Genomic DNA, 14,565 nt, shown 5'->3' with positions numbered 1-14,565 from the left:
AAAAAAAACCAAATAAAAACCCCAAAACCAAACTAAAAAAAAAAAAACAAAAAAAACCAAAAAAACCAAAAAAACACCACCAACCCAAAACCAACAGCTCCCTCCCCCCTTTATTGTGAACAAATTGTTTCAAAGATTAAATACTTCACATTTGAAAGAGCAAAGAAGTTATTTATACATTAGTAAATCTTTTAGGCTTTTGTTTCCCTACCTGAAGAGGGAAGCTGATCTCTGGTCAGTGGATTATTAATTTTAACCAATTTATAGCAAGCAATCCATAGCATCAACAGAATAAACAAATTTTAATATCCATTTTAACTCAGGCCAGCACATTTTTCTTTTCGTGTCCTTTGCTTCACAGATGATTACTCTATTTCTCTTTCTCCCATGAAGGTTCCCAGGCAACTGATTCAATCCACTTGCTCACTGCCACCAAAATGAAAAGATGAAAAGGGCTTGCTGCTCTCCAAGCCAGCGGCCCCCCTCATCCTCAGTACCAGCTCTGGTGTTCATCAGATCCTTTTATGAGCTAGTTTGATTCATTACAACAGCAAAATGCTCTCCATTTTACAGAGTTATTTTTCTGCCATTTTTGGTGAACTAAAGTGGCTCACAGAAGGACCTGACAAGCACTGGTGCCAGAAAAAAGTAGCAGAGCCATGTGGTTGTGAGTTGGGGTGCAGGGGGACAAAGGCAGAGAGGAAACTTCTCCTTTCAGAACAATGTCCAGTTAAATTAGCTCACTGCATTTCTCAAACCATACCCTGACTTACACATGATTAGAGGGACCACAAGGCAACATTCAACAGCTTCCAGCTATCTTAAGAGCTACAAAAAATTTATTATACCAAAAAAAGTACTCTTACACAGATTTAAGTATAATACTCCATCAGAAGAAAAAAAGTTCTTACAAACATAATATCAAGATAAGGATACCCTAGACAAGGAGGGTAAAGAAGGCTTGGCAGATTTCACTCTAGTTTTTTAATTTTAAAAATGAACAAACAAAAATCAAAAACCAAAAAAAACCCTGGGAAGAGCCACCAATCTCAACAAACACTGTGATGGAGAAACAAGTATTTTGGATAAGCAGAAAAGAGCAAGAACTTTTGTCACCAGTATCCAAAATAAAGCTACCAGAGGACAGCTTATGTGCCTAAGAGAAAGCACCTTGAGGGAAGAAGGCAGTCAAGCCAACATGGTGGGAGCAGGTGCTACAGCTGCCTAGTCCCCAGGTCTTCTGCCCAGAGATTTCTGTCCATGGATCAATATGCCCCATTACCATGGACTGCCTGCTGCAGATGTGCTGTTTCACTCCAGAAGAGAGAAGTCAAAGTGTCCAAAGGTGTCACTCCCACAGCCACTTTGAATCGATCTCACTATTCAAAGTTCATTGCCAACCTGGAGGCTCCTCAACACAGAAACAGCTGCCTTCAGCACATGCTGAAGAGAAAAAGCACCCTGCCCCAAAACACCACCATGGTCACACCTTGTCAAATTAGAGAAGGGATTTTTAGCTTTTCTCACCCTACCAGCCTCCCACCAAAAATCTTAATGTTGGGCAGCCACAGAACACACCACTCAACTCCAGGTGACACAGGCACACAAAGGAAGACAGCAGCAGATCCCAGAAGCCCCACCAGGGGACAAGTTCAGGCACACCACCTGCATCCCAGCTGACACTCATATCCACCTCTAAGAACCCCTCCTAGTCCAGTTCCTCGGACAGCCAAAATCTGCATCGCCCAACGAGCCCCTACTGCAAAGTCCAGTTGTGCCACTGGTCATGGGACAACGTCAGGGAAGTCACATGTGAACCAGTGACAAGCCACAGGTTGTCCACCCAGAGAGGCAGGCAGAAAGGTAAGCATCCTGGTTTCTTCTGAGAGAGGAGACAGAGAAAGGTGAAGAACAGAAAGAGATTAAGGGGATTAATCTTTTAAATCAAACCATTAGGGAAATTTCTTATGAGAAGAGCTATGGAAGCAATTGCTTTCACCTGCAGCCTTTCATCTTTGCTGCAGCCAAGGTTTTATTTTTTAACTTCACAAAATTAAGTAGTCATGTTTGGGGCAGGGGGTAGCAAGGGGGTGTGAGGCCTTAACTTACTTCCCTGAGAACTCACTGTTCAAGACTTCAGTCACCTCAACCACAGCAAAGCCACACAAACACCTCCCTTCCATTTTTCTTTCTTTTTTTTTAATAGTTTCAATGCAACATCTGATATGCTCAACTTCTAAGAGTACTATGTACTACAAAGATTCCCAGACCCAAGCTGTAAGACATGTTTCTGTCCTAGTGCTGACTGTAACAACCTGATTTGTCCAATAGCCATGCAATTTCTACAAAACAACCCCTTCCTTCAGCATGGCTGCCACAACGCTCAGATCCTGTCTGCACTGTGAAAGTATGTTCACTAAGAATCCCTTCTGTGAGAGAAAACAGCACAGGCTGGGGAATACTGCAGAACTGTAGTAAGGAGAAATGCAGGTGAAACAGGTAAATTTTTTTCAGTAATCCCTGTAAAGATTACAACAGAAATAAAGAAGCACATTTCAGTTACTTGTGTACAAAAAAAGAACAAAAAATGAAAATGACAGTGTACCTTTATAGAGATCAATACCGAAATAAGAGGGAAGTGAAGCTGAAGCCTGCTTATTCACTTCCCCCCAATGAAAGAATGATGATTAAAGATGAGTGAGGTTGTACTCCACTTACAGAGCTGAGTGAATGCAAAGCACAGCAGACACCTCACAATGGTACTGATAAATAAACTGAATTACTTAGCAGTTCTCTCCCAGACTAACATCCTGAGGCAGTCCAGAAATCCCTATTTAACTCACTTTCTGAATGATTCCTTCCTAAACCAAGAGAGATAGTAAACTGCTCACTATAAACTCTCAGTTTAATTCTTCATGGTTAAAACAACTCAAGGCAAGAGTTATACTCTTAGTGACAGTCTCCTCATCAGAGTTTAAAAGAATCTCTGAACTCACACAGGCACTGGCTACTACATCACAGGGCCTTCCTTTAAGCCATCCTGACACAAGTACACCACCCTGTGCAGCTGTCTGGTCTTTCCAGGAACTAGCAACATAGTCCCAGAACCTTTCAAACTAAGAACTGGAGATGATGAGCTGTCTGCTTTTTGCCTTGCAACAAACCACCAAATCCAACAAGCAGCTACTTCAGTCCAGAAGCTGCAAAAACCAGAGCACATTCTCAAAAATCCACAGGGCTTGCCTAGCTATATATCAGACAGTTGAGCCAAAAATATAAAATCATCATCTTAGACCTCATGTCAAGACAGTAACTGCAGTTACTGTCACATTCAAATATAGAACTTCAAGCAGCAGGAGACTCGGAATGCCTGATTCCTGGGCTTCAGATAGGCTCTCCTGTCCAGGAACAGGTAAGGTTTTGAAAACAATTGTTATACCCTGAACAACTAACTAAGATGCATCCTTGAAATTTACCAGTCTCTCACTGTCATGCACTTTTATCTTGGCCTTATCAGAATTATTTTTGAACACTTGTTAGCCTCATCATTACTCTCCTTCTCTCAATCCTCCTTTTATTGAGCATTACAAACCAGGTCAGTTGTATTGCGTTTCTGGCTGTTAATCTTCAACTTGAAGAAATACTAAACTGCCCTTCTCTACAGTACAGACTGACACGTGCTTTCCTGCAAGACCTTTTACCAAGTAGCATTTCAGCTTTGGATTTCAATCTCAACAGCCACATTGATGGATCCTCTTTGAAGCAAAGAGTATTTTCTCATAACTTGTCATCAACTCAGACTTCCCACTTACTAGCTCATCCAAGTTAATACCAAAGACTTGAACCAAGTTTTTCAGTTTCTATTATGTAAGACCTTGTTTCACATTTCTCCCAGAACAGCACTACCTACCTCAATGCTTTCTGTGATGAAGACTTCCTCCATGTTTTGTCCTATTACTGATGTCTAAACTTCTAAAATTCCAGCTTTCAGCTCAGCTTTAGTCTTCAACTGAATTCTTTCACAAAAAATGACCAGTATTCCTTCTCACATAGTGACTACCCACTTAACAAATCCTGTTTACCCTGTAAATAAATCCATAGGCTTCCTATTTTAAGATCGAGGACAAAAGTGCCTTTATTAAAGTCTTCCTTGGCCTTGCTCCACGTTCTGATCTGCTTTACCACTGGTCACACAGTTCCTGGTCTCCAAAGCTCTCCCATTTCTTTCAGAAATATCACAATCCCGTCAGGAGCTCCTCCCCACACCCCAAACTTCTCTGCTTGCCAAAGGATAGCCCACAATGGCCACGTCCATTTCAAAATTGTCATGGGACCAGACCCCCCCCACTCACAGCTACACAGTGCACAGAGCAAGAGAAACCACTACAGCTCTATCTATCCGCTATTAAAAGATGGGGAGATGTCACTTTCATGAAAACAAAACTTGAACCAAGAGGATTTTCCTCTTCAGAGGGTCATGAAGAACCTTTGGGAAGCTGCCAGCACATGCAGCAGCCCCCTGCTCTGGCTGTCTGCCCCTTGCCATGACAGCATCCAGGGGCCAACATGAGACTTCATCAAGCTTTGGTGCAGCCAGCCAGCCCTCTCCACACCAGCCTAGGCATCCTCCACGGTTTTGGTAGAAAGCAGCATTATTATTAGGAGCTGAAATGCATGTTTATTTTGCCACATATCCTCATTATCTAGGGCTGGCAAGAAAACACAACTCCATTAAGCAAACAGAAAGCAGTATGAATTGGAAAAAAAGATTAAAAACCCAACAGGAAAGGAATTTGAAGAGGAACAAAATCTATGGGAAAGCTGGGGGGAGGGGAGTAGAAAGGGCAGGAAGGAGAAAAGAAAGTTTTCTTTTCAGAGCAGGACTGCCTCTGCTGCACAGAAGGAATCCTACTTTGTACATCTGATGTACACCTCCACAAAATGTTTTAAGTGACACTTGCTTTGTAGATAGAGATCATAATAAACTGTGGGGAGGTCAATTTCTTTCAAAATCACCAAGAAATGTTAAAGCCAGCTACCTGTTGAAGTTCTAGCAGTAAGCTCAGCTGAACAGCTTAAAAAGTGGCTCAAGGACATTAAAATAAAGTGCTTGCAAAACTCTCCAGCACTGGATTTGCCAAATGCCAGCTACTCCCAGGCAGGTAAGCTGCTGTACTGCTCTCCCCAAACACAAGCTCATATTTAAATGAAACCTGAACAGAATAACCTCTAGGATCAGGACCATATAAATGAAATTTTATTTTCCCCTCAGAACCATTAGGAAGAGGGCAGACATTTTGGCTGCAATGACTTTTTCCAGACAATTGATTCCCAAAGTTATTTATTCCCCACCATTCCCCTCAAGGCCCTCTCGTCACAGCAATTGTCTATGTCAGAGGAAGGTTGGACTCAGCTCCCATGAAAGCCAAGCAAAACCACACCCAAAATAGCTATATAGGTCACTACAGAGCAAAGGGAGCCCTACATCATGCCAGCAAGGGCTTCTGGTTAGTTCCCACATGCCAATAAGCTTTCAAAGTCATGTGTTACAATGTTCTACTAAAAGAGCAGCTTATATGGTAACTAGCACTCTTCTATTGAATCTTAACTTTTAAAAGAAAATGCTTAAATTAAGTTGTACCCCTCCCTTTTTTTTTTCCTTTTTTTAAGGAGAATGCATTCAGCATAAAGGCAGCAAAACAACCAGAGTGCTTAGAAACAGCTACAGAACAGCATCCAGAGAAGAACCCAAGCGGCAGCACAAAGATCCTTGGTTTTGGCTTGGCTTCTTCTAGGTGCATGTTTACATCTCAGAAAAGTCACAATGTTGGAAGCTAAGAGCTAATCAGCTTTTATATACTTAGGAACACCCTTAAGAGCTTTGTTGTCATATTTGGGCTCTTGGAATGTGTGCTTTAGGTCATAACCTCCTTTTTATTTTTTGCATCATGCCCTCCAACCTCATTTTCCAAGACAGATTTTAGTGCACATCTACAACGTGGCATTTCCATGACTGCTGATCTTGGGTAAGATGTGAATCACTGAAAGGTAGTCAGATTGTGCAGGCAGAAAGAAATCAGGAGGAAATCTTCCATCAGGCTTCAGTATCTCATCAGAACCCTAATAAAAACATGGGATGTTTCTGCATATTGTACCTCACTCCTTCCTCTGGAAGAGTTTTAAAAATTAAATCATAGTTGGAGCTTCCCTTTGCCTTTTTATCACTGCTACAATATAGACAGTATTTAAAACTTTCTTGCATTAAAATCCAGTAGTATTTGTGCTGACAAGCTATTCATGGAAATATAAACTATGAGAAATGATGGAGTTAATGTCTGTCTTAACGATGAAGCTAAATGGTGAAGCTGAATTAATACAGTAACTTTTCTGTTGGAAAAGTGAAGGCTAAAGCCTCACCTACACACAACAGAGTCATTTGTCAGAAAGAGAGTTTAATTATTTACTAAAATTTGCAGTTTTCTCTTGTATACAGGGAACATTAAAGTAACATAAAAGTATCACCTGTGTTACTTATGGGCATCAGTTAACCAGCTCATAAATCTGAGCAGTTAGTGATTTGCTCACAGCAGACAAATACATAAGGGTTTGGAAATGAGGATTTAAGGGAACTGGGGGAAGAAAGACCCTCAGACACACACACCACTCGTCTCACAGTTGCCTGTACCCTTGGTAGCCGCACACTTTTGTTTGAATTACGTCAGATTCACAAGAGCAAATACCGACCAGCGCATCCTAAAGGCTTTCCATCTGAAACCTAATGTAAAAATGAGTGGGAAATAAGGGATAGAGGTAAGGCACAGGATTCAAGGAGACACCTGCGTTTATTTCCACTCTCCTTCCTTCTGGTTACTTTCTTCCACCTCTTCTTTCCCACCTTAGCAACCTCTACCTATCACACCATAGGCTACAAACAAAACCAAACCCCATGGCCAACGCGGCCTCACTGCCACACTTCAGCAGCTCTGAGAAAACCTGAGAAGCCTCTATTACTCAGGCCTTTCCAGCTTGACAGAAAATCGTGTCTGGGTTGCCTTTGTTTAGGCTTTGCTGTATCCTCACACTGCAGGCTCTCCTGCCCGCAGAGCCGCCGTCCGTGGGGCACAGAGCTGGCACGGAGCCTCCCCGTGTGCTGGGGCAGGGCAGGCCCACTGAGCACAACACCCACCCACCCATCCATGCCAAGCCCAGACTGAGCAGCACTTCCTTCTTCAGTACCTGCCTGCAGCTTTGCCATCCGCCTGAGCCACCTGGGCTTGCCAACAACTCGTTTTATACATCTTATAAAAGTCCTAATGTTATTTGAGTGTTAACGGCAAATACTGCAAACATTCATCAGAAGCTTTTCAGTTCAAAAACAGCAAATAGCTCACATGGGAAAGAAACTACACTCAGGTTAACTGACCCCTCTGCACGGACAGGGAAACCTTTACAGGGCTCCTCTGACACAACTCTTCAGGCTTCTGCATTAACGAAACCCAAAAGGAACTGGTCGCAACTGAAATCTCCCATCACTGCACAGCGTTTTAGTGTTCCACTAAACCTCATTTTTACTGACATTGTTACAGTGCAAAACCCCTAGAAATTTTTATTTTCCTAAAAGGACTGTGTGATCCTTGCCTGTGATTGAAACTTTCCTTCATTACTGAAGAGGCAATAAAATAATTTTGGATTGCAAATATGAGACTTTTTCCCCTGCTTAAATAACCTAACCATGATTTACAAGCAATAACAGAAATGTCATCACATTGTTAAATATTTAGTAAGATATTTGGTCAAATATGATTATCCAATTAGTATCAGTGAATTAGTAATTCAGTTACACTTGCAATCACAAGCATTTAATACTCTTCTAAGAGCCTGTGCAATGGCTTTAATAATGATCTTCATAAAGTTTATAAAACAGCTCAAAAGAGACTGAAAATAAGCAGTTCAGGTTAACAGAAAGACAGGGCAAGATGAGTGAATCTGTGGCATTCACCAATACTTTAGTAGGGGAAATTTTGTTTTGTGAAACTGTTTCAAACTTCACATTATGTCTAAGACCAAAAATAATTACTTTTTCCAAGCAGCTGTGGTTTTAACCTAGAGGAAAATAGTACACTATCATAAGGATTTCTGCAAAACCCTGAGCACATTTACAACACCAAACAAGAAGAAACAAGCCATACTCCCGACTTTTGGTGGCTGGAGATAGGAAAATACAATTTTTTTACAGAATGTAATTGTTCTGATCACCTGTTACAAACCTCAGAAAGAAATGGTTAATTTTCCCCCAAACTGCATCTTATTTTAGAAGTGATTACTAGAATTTTTCTGCTGGTGCTATAAAAGCAGACCTCTTCAAGGGAGCTCTCTCTGTCACCTCACTGTTAAGTTTGTAAGCAACCTGGACATCTAAAATATGGTCTATGCTGAGCAACGTGGGGGTTTTATTATTATTTTTATTTTGTTAATAAGAAAAAAAAGTATTGGAAACTTTCACGGTGGAAACTAGGGAGCTTGGAAGTTCCTCTCTTAGCAGCACCCAGCAATGGAGAGGAAAGTGTTCTGCATACGTGCCCCAAGCATCCAGCTACATTTAGCTTTCAGCCTTTTTATTATCATTGTCAATGAATGGGCCCCAGTCAAATTAAAGCTGCCATTTTAGGTTAAAGACTGGAGAGCCTCTGTTGTGCAACAGCGAGACAAAAACACTCCAAGCGACAGATGCAGCACTCTCATTGGAAAATGATAGATTTCAACTTTTATAAAAAAAAAAAAACAAAAAAAAAGAAGAATAATAATTATGGATCATGCTTTTTAATATGAATTATATATTGATACTCACACATTACCGCAAACTAACGGGATTTATAATTGGGAAAAATCAGCTACCCATGCTGCTAAGGTCATAGTCATTAAGATTTTTTTGCCGTCGTTAGAATGGATGATCTGTGAGGAAATGAACAGAAACATTTTTTGTTCAACTTGCTTGTTTGTACCTCCACTAGTCCCGTATAACACGAGAAAAGAAAAAAAGGAAAAGGGAAGAGAAAAAAAAAAAAGGGCTAACACATTCTCCGGAAAGCCATCTTCCAGGATAAACACTGCCCGCGATCTGCTTTGATGAGAGTAAAAATCGAGACGAACATCGACACAGAAACAAACTTATCGCACCGAGGTTATTCTGATATTGCCCAAGCGAAACATCCGCGGAAGCCCAAGTGGCACGGGAAATTAAAAAAAAAAAAAAAAAAAAAAGGACCAAAAAAAAAAACCAAGAGGCTTCTCGCAAATGAAAAAAAATCGCCCTTTTCTGTAGTGGGGAGGCACGCTCGGCCCCTTCCCAAACGAAAACAAAGGCAGAAAGTGGGGAAGTGCGGGAGAGTTGCGCGGCGCCGCGCGGCCCCGCAGCGGACAGGGAGCTCCCGGGCATCCATCGCTACTTTCCTTTTGTCCATTGTCTGTTTAAAAAACAACTACTTTAAACCCGGGCGTGAGCGGGCTGTCGGGGGGAGCCGGGGAAACCGGCTCCATTTCCAGCCCGTGCCCACGGCCACCCCTTCCGCAGCACCCCGACCCGCCCCCCCGGACACCCACCCGCGGAGACCGGCCCGGCAGCGCGGGGCGCGCCCGGAGGGGCTCCCCCGGCGTGGGAGCGCGTCCCCTGATGTAGCGCTACCGGGATAAATGAAGGCAACGTAATGATGGCTGCTCATTGCCTGCAGCGCCTTCTCCCTGAGACTCACTAACAACCCTGCCCCCCTCCCCCCGCCACCGCTCTCTCTCTCTCTCACACCCGCGCACACGCACAGGCGCTGCCCGCTCCCCGCCGCCCCGCACGCAGCGCCCGCCGCCGGCCCCGCTCCGCACCGCGCCCCGCGCACCCGGGCCCCCCCTCGCTGCTCGCCCCGACCGCTTTGGCCTCAAACCACCTTTTTCCGCTCACCCTCAAAATGGCCCGGAACGGGGTGGGGGGAAGCGCGACGAGGGGAGCGCCCCGGCCCCGACCCCATGTGCGCGGCGGCGGCGGCAGCGCCTCCCGCCCGCTCCGGCTCCGCGCCGGCGGAGCGAAGGTACTCGGCGGGGTGAAACCCCTATTATGCGGCGTCCGCCGGCACCGCTCCGGCCGCCTCGGGGAGCGTTCTCCCTTCCCTTCCCGTCCCCTCCCTCTTTCCCCCGCTCCCCTTTCTTCTCCGGCCGCCGGGGAGCGCCGGCCGCCCCCTGCCCCCTCCCGGTGCCGCCGGGGCAGGACGATCCCCCCGCCGCGCGCACCGGCGGCCGGAGCGGCACCTCGTGCTCCCGCCTCCCTCCTCCTTCTCCTCCCTCCCCGCCCGCCTTCCTGCCGCCCGCCGCCACCCACCGCCCGGCCTCCGCTGGGGGTGCCCCCGCTGCGGCCCGGGCCCCGGCCCCGGCGACCCATGTGCCTGCGCGGAGCGGGGCGGTGCCGGGCCGAGCCGGGCCGGGCCGGGCCGTGCGCGGCAGGGAAGCGCCCTCACTTTGTTAGCGCTTGTTGTGCCGACGCGGCCGCCGGGAGCCGTCAGCGTGGTCAGCGGGGGAAGCGCTCCCGCGGCCATCCCGGCCGGCGCTGGGCCCCGCCGCCCCCGCCGCGCAGTTTCGCTCAACTTTTCCCGGATTTTTAGTCACCCTCCAAACTTGCGGAGAGGAGCGCAAGGGGGAGAAGAAGGGAAGGGGAAGGGGCGCCGGCGCTCTGGCTCCCCGGTGCCCTCCCCTCCCCCGAGGCGAGGCAGGCGGCCGGCCGGCCGGCCGCAGCACAACAAAAAGCCATTTACACCCGGGGAAGTGCCCCGCTGAGACACCCCCCTCAACACACACACCCCCCCCGCCCCGCCTCGCCCGGAGCCGCGGCAGCGCTCAGCATCCCCCACCCCCCCGGACCGCCGCCGGCAGCGAGCACCCCCGCGCCGCTGCGCTCCGCTCCGCCAGGGACAGAGACCTGCCGCGGGTGCCCTGCTCCATGGCCGGCGCCCGCCTCCGTCCGTCCCTCCCTCCCTCCGTCCGTCCGTCCGCGCCCAGTGAGGTGCGGGGTCACTCACCGGGCCGGTGCGTGGCCGTCGGGGACCGGTGTCCCCCGCTCGCTCCCTCGCTGCCCTCCGCCGAAGGGCCGGGGAGGAGGAGGGGACACGCTCCGGAGTTGGTGCCGTCGGCCGGGGGGGCGAGGCGGGGTGCGGGTCTCGCACACAACACACACGCACACAACACACACGCACGGAGTTGCTCGCTCGCACCGGGGCTGGGCTAAGAGGGGAGGAGGGGGATCCCTGACCGGGGCGGGCAGGCGAAGGAGGGGTGGAAGGGAGGGGAGGGAGAGGAAGGGTCAGCGCGGGTCTCGGGTAGTTTCGGGGTCTCCGCCGGCTCCGCTTCGCTCCTTTGTGTAATTTCACTCGATTCAAGTTTAATCCGATAGTTCCCGAGCGAGCGAGCGCGCCCGCCGGAGCCGAGCCGAGCGCGACACCAGCCAGCCCGGCGGCTGCCGCCCCCTGCGCCCGCCCGCCCCCGCCGCCTCCCTCCCCTCCCTCCTCCCTCCCTCCGCCGCCACAAGGCGCGCCCCCGACACCGCCCCCTCCCCGGGGGCGAGCGCCGCCGCGCGCCCCGCCCCCGCGACGTCACCGCCCCGCCCGGCATAATTTATGCAACGATGAGAGAAGGGGGAAAAAGGGGAAAAAAAAAAAAAAAAAAGAGGAGGGGAAAAAAAAAATAGGAAACCCCCCCCGCGCCCCGGGCGGGGGAAGGGCGGGGGTCACTAACCTGCCTGCCCGCGGCCCGCCAGCGCCCCGCCGGGGTCCGGCTGCCCGGCCGAGGGTGCGCTGCTGCCGCGGGGCACGGCGGGGCACGGCGTCTTCCGTGCGCTCCCCCGCCGCTCCGCTCCGCTCCGCTCCGCCCCGCCGCACTGACCGGGCCCAGGGGGGCCGCTCCGCACCGCTCCGCACCTCGGGGGCAGCGCCGCGCCCGCCCGCCCGCCCTGGCGCGTCCCGTCCCGGGAAACTCCCGGTGAAGCCCGGGGGGTGTGTTGTGTGTGAGGTGTCACTGTGTCACTGCCGCTCTTCAAACTTCCCAACCGCGGCGGCGAAACGAAACCGAGAGGCGTCCCGGGAGGCTGCCCGGCCCCGGCCTCTGCCCCCGGACGGGCAGTGGGCACCGCACCCCCGCCCGCCTCCCTCATCCCGGCCACCGGGGCGGGGCGAGGCGGGGTAGGATCGCCCGAGAGCGCCGTTTGGGGTGGACTTTGTCCCGAGCGGGTCGGGATTTCAAAAGGAAGCGGCCATTAAGCGCTGCCCGCCCGCCCGCCCGGCCGCGGCAGCGCCCCCGTCCCGGCGGGGCCGCGCTCCCCCGGCACCGGCACCGGCACAGGGTCCGGCTGTGCCGCCGCCGAGTTTGTCAGCGGTGCGTTCGAATTCGTGATACAAAGCGAAACAAACTCATTCCGTAAGTAAATTAGACAAATCCCACCCAAAAGTGATTACCAGTAGCGCGCTTAGCGGTCCTCCCCGCACTGCTCTGGAAACTAAATAAGCGTCTTAAAAGTATAAAGAGATTAAAGCGTAAACCCAGTGCAAAGATACTCGGCATTACAGGAATTTTCAGCGAGTCGTTTGACGAGATAACTTTTTACCATCATTGTTAGTGGCAGGTTGGAGAAGGAAAAACAGTCATGTGCTCCTGGGCAGGGACACCCTCCCCCTCCAGCTCCTGCCGCTCCTTTTAGGGGGCTGCTCACTGCACCCACCCTCGTATCTTTGCCGTGGGAAAGAGAGAAGGCGTCCTGTCCTCGCAGGATCTCACACAGCTTTTCCTCTGCGCTCTTTTAACACACAGTTAGTAGGCTGGGAGCTGGATCCAGGCAACGTGCATGTCAAAAGCTTCTCGGGCTGTTGGCTCCCTCAGTCCAGGTGTCCATGTTGATTCCACGGCCATGAGAGCCACTACAGCTGCAAAAATATTTCAGGCTTCTCCAGAGGAAGTATGACACTCTTCCACGTTGTGTCATTCATGTCTGGCCTACTCAGTCTCTCTTGGGTTTAGGAGAAGGCACCTTTTGGGAGAAGGGGAGGTTAGCAGTTTGGGAGGCATCACCATCTTCCATGCAGCCGGGCCCGTGCAGTCACCCAGAAAGGGGCCAGCAGCTGGGGTGGTGTTGCTCTCCCAGGTTTTCAGCTGAAAAATGCAGTGAAAAGCTGATAGCACATGATGGTGCAGTAGAATACACTCCCTGTTCTTCGCCAAGGTCTTCCGTGAAGTTAAAAATAGCAAGTGGAAATAGTATTTAAAAACAAAACACTTTGAAGCAGCACATGCCCCAAGTATACCTTCACTAAATTTGCCCAGTTTACCATCGTTATATTTTTATTTGTATTTCTGTACCCTTTGAAAAAACAAACAACAAAACAACAAACCTACACAGAGGTATTTTTGCAAGTTACCAAATGTAATCAGTTTCAGCTTTCTCTTGCAGTATGTTGACAGACCGGAGAGAAAACAGCCTAGAAACATTTACCCCAAGTCTGTTTCTCTGCGTGCATCATTTAAGCGTGCCCCTACTCTGACAGCCAAGCACCCTGGTGCAGCGTAAGCCTGCCTGGAACTCCCCTTGCTTTCAAAGATTTAAGTTCTCCAAGATTTAGGGGCGCGAGAAACTCATTCTGAGACCAACTGCCAGCAGCCTCAGTGCTCCCTCTAGAACTTGTTTCAGTTTCTTGTTGAGCAGAAATCAGAGAGAAAAGCTGCCGAGCATGAAAAGTGCTCAAAGCATATCGTGGTGCCAGAGTGAGCCAACCAAAGAAATGCTGCACTTCTTTAAAAAAAGAAATATATTAACATGGCAGAAGCAGTGGGGGGGGGGGGCATGGATAGGTACTTGGTTAAATGTTTGTTCCACTGGAAAAAAAAATGTCCCAGTCTCGACTGTGTCTTGTAGAAGGCACAGAACCAGCTCCTCAGGTGCCATAAATCATCCTCAGGCCATGGCCTATGGAATCAGCTGGCTTACTGCTCGGGTCATAAAAATGTGCAGGGAGTCTCCCAACGCTTTCCAACATCAGAAGAAACAGAATCTGCAAATAGCACTTTCGCAGAAGGGGGAGAATTACAGCCATCCTCTCACTCCTCAATAACAGGAAATAGAGAGTAAGGAAAAGTGGAGCAGTGGTTTCACCACTCCAGGATGGGACACTGTCACGGTGTGGCACAAGTTCACACACATGCACACTCACTGGTAGTGCCAGACGTGGACAGAATATATCACAGTGCAGCTGCTGCACAGGAAAGGTTTTTGAAACCTTAACTTGTGCTTCAGCCAGTCCCCAAGGAGAAAGCTGTAACTCCACGAGTTACCAACAAGGCAGCTTCATAGGAGAGTGAGGAAACACCAACATGGCATCCTCATGATTAACCTTATTGGTAACAGCTTATTAAAATACCCAAGAGATGACAGGGATGAAAATTCACTTGTAGCCAGCCACCCAACCCTTTGTGTGCTGTTGGGAAGAAGTAATCCATCTGATGTAGGCAGCCATTTGGCTCACAGATTAGAAAGAATTTGCATTA

General features: G+C 49.0%; 1 protein-coding gene across 7 annotated transcripts in view; it reads right to left on the bottom strand.

Annotated features, from left to right (window-relative positions):
• Positions 1 to 11,457, bottom strand: part of CHD7 (chromodomain helicase DNA binding protein 7) — a 133,477-nt gene extending 122,020 nt beyond the window's left edge. For 5 of the 7 annotated variants that reach the window (XM_064706138.1, XM_064706144.1, XM_064706145.1 and 2 more), the window contains exon 1: positions 11,058 to 11,457. The gene's annotated coding sequence lies outside the window, so the exon portion shown is untranslated. Of the gene's footprint in view, positions 1 to 8,848; positions 8,953 to 9,949; positions 10,131 to 11,057 lie in introns of those variants that run through there. The other 2 variants (XM_064706139.1, XM_064706141.1) reach the window with 2 other exon arrangements.
• Positions 11,458 to 14,565: the final 3,108 nt, after the last annotated feature.

The sequence above is a fragment of the Zonotrichia leucophrys genome, chromosome 2, assembly GCF_028769735.1.
Source record: "Zonotrichia leucophrys gambelii isolate GWCS_2022_RI chromosome 2, RI_Zleu_2.0, whole genome shotgun sequence".
Lineage (NCBI taxonomy): Eukaryota > Metazoa > Chordata > Aves > Passeriformes > Passerellidae > Zonotrichia > Zonotrichia leucophrys.
Note: the sequence above shows the minus strand (reverse complement) of the source record. Positions and strands in the feature narration are given on the sequence as shown.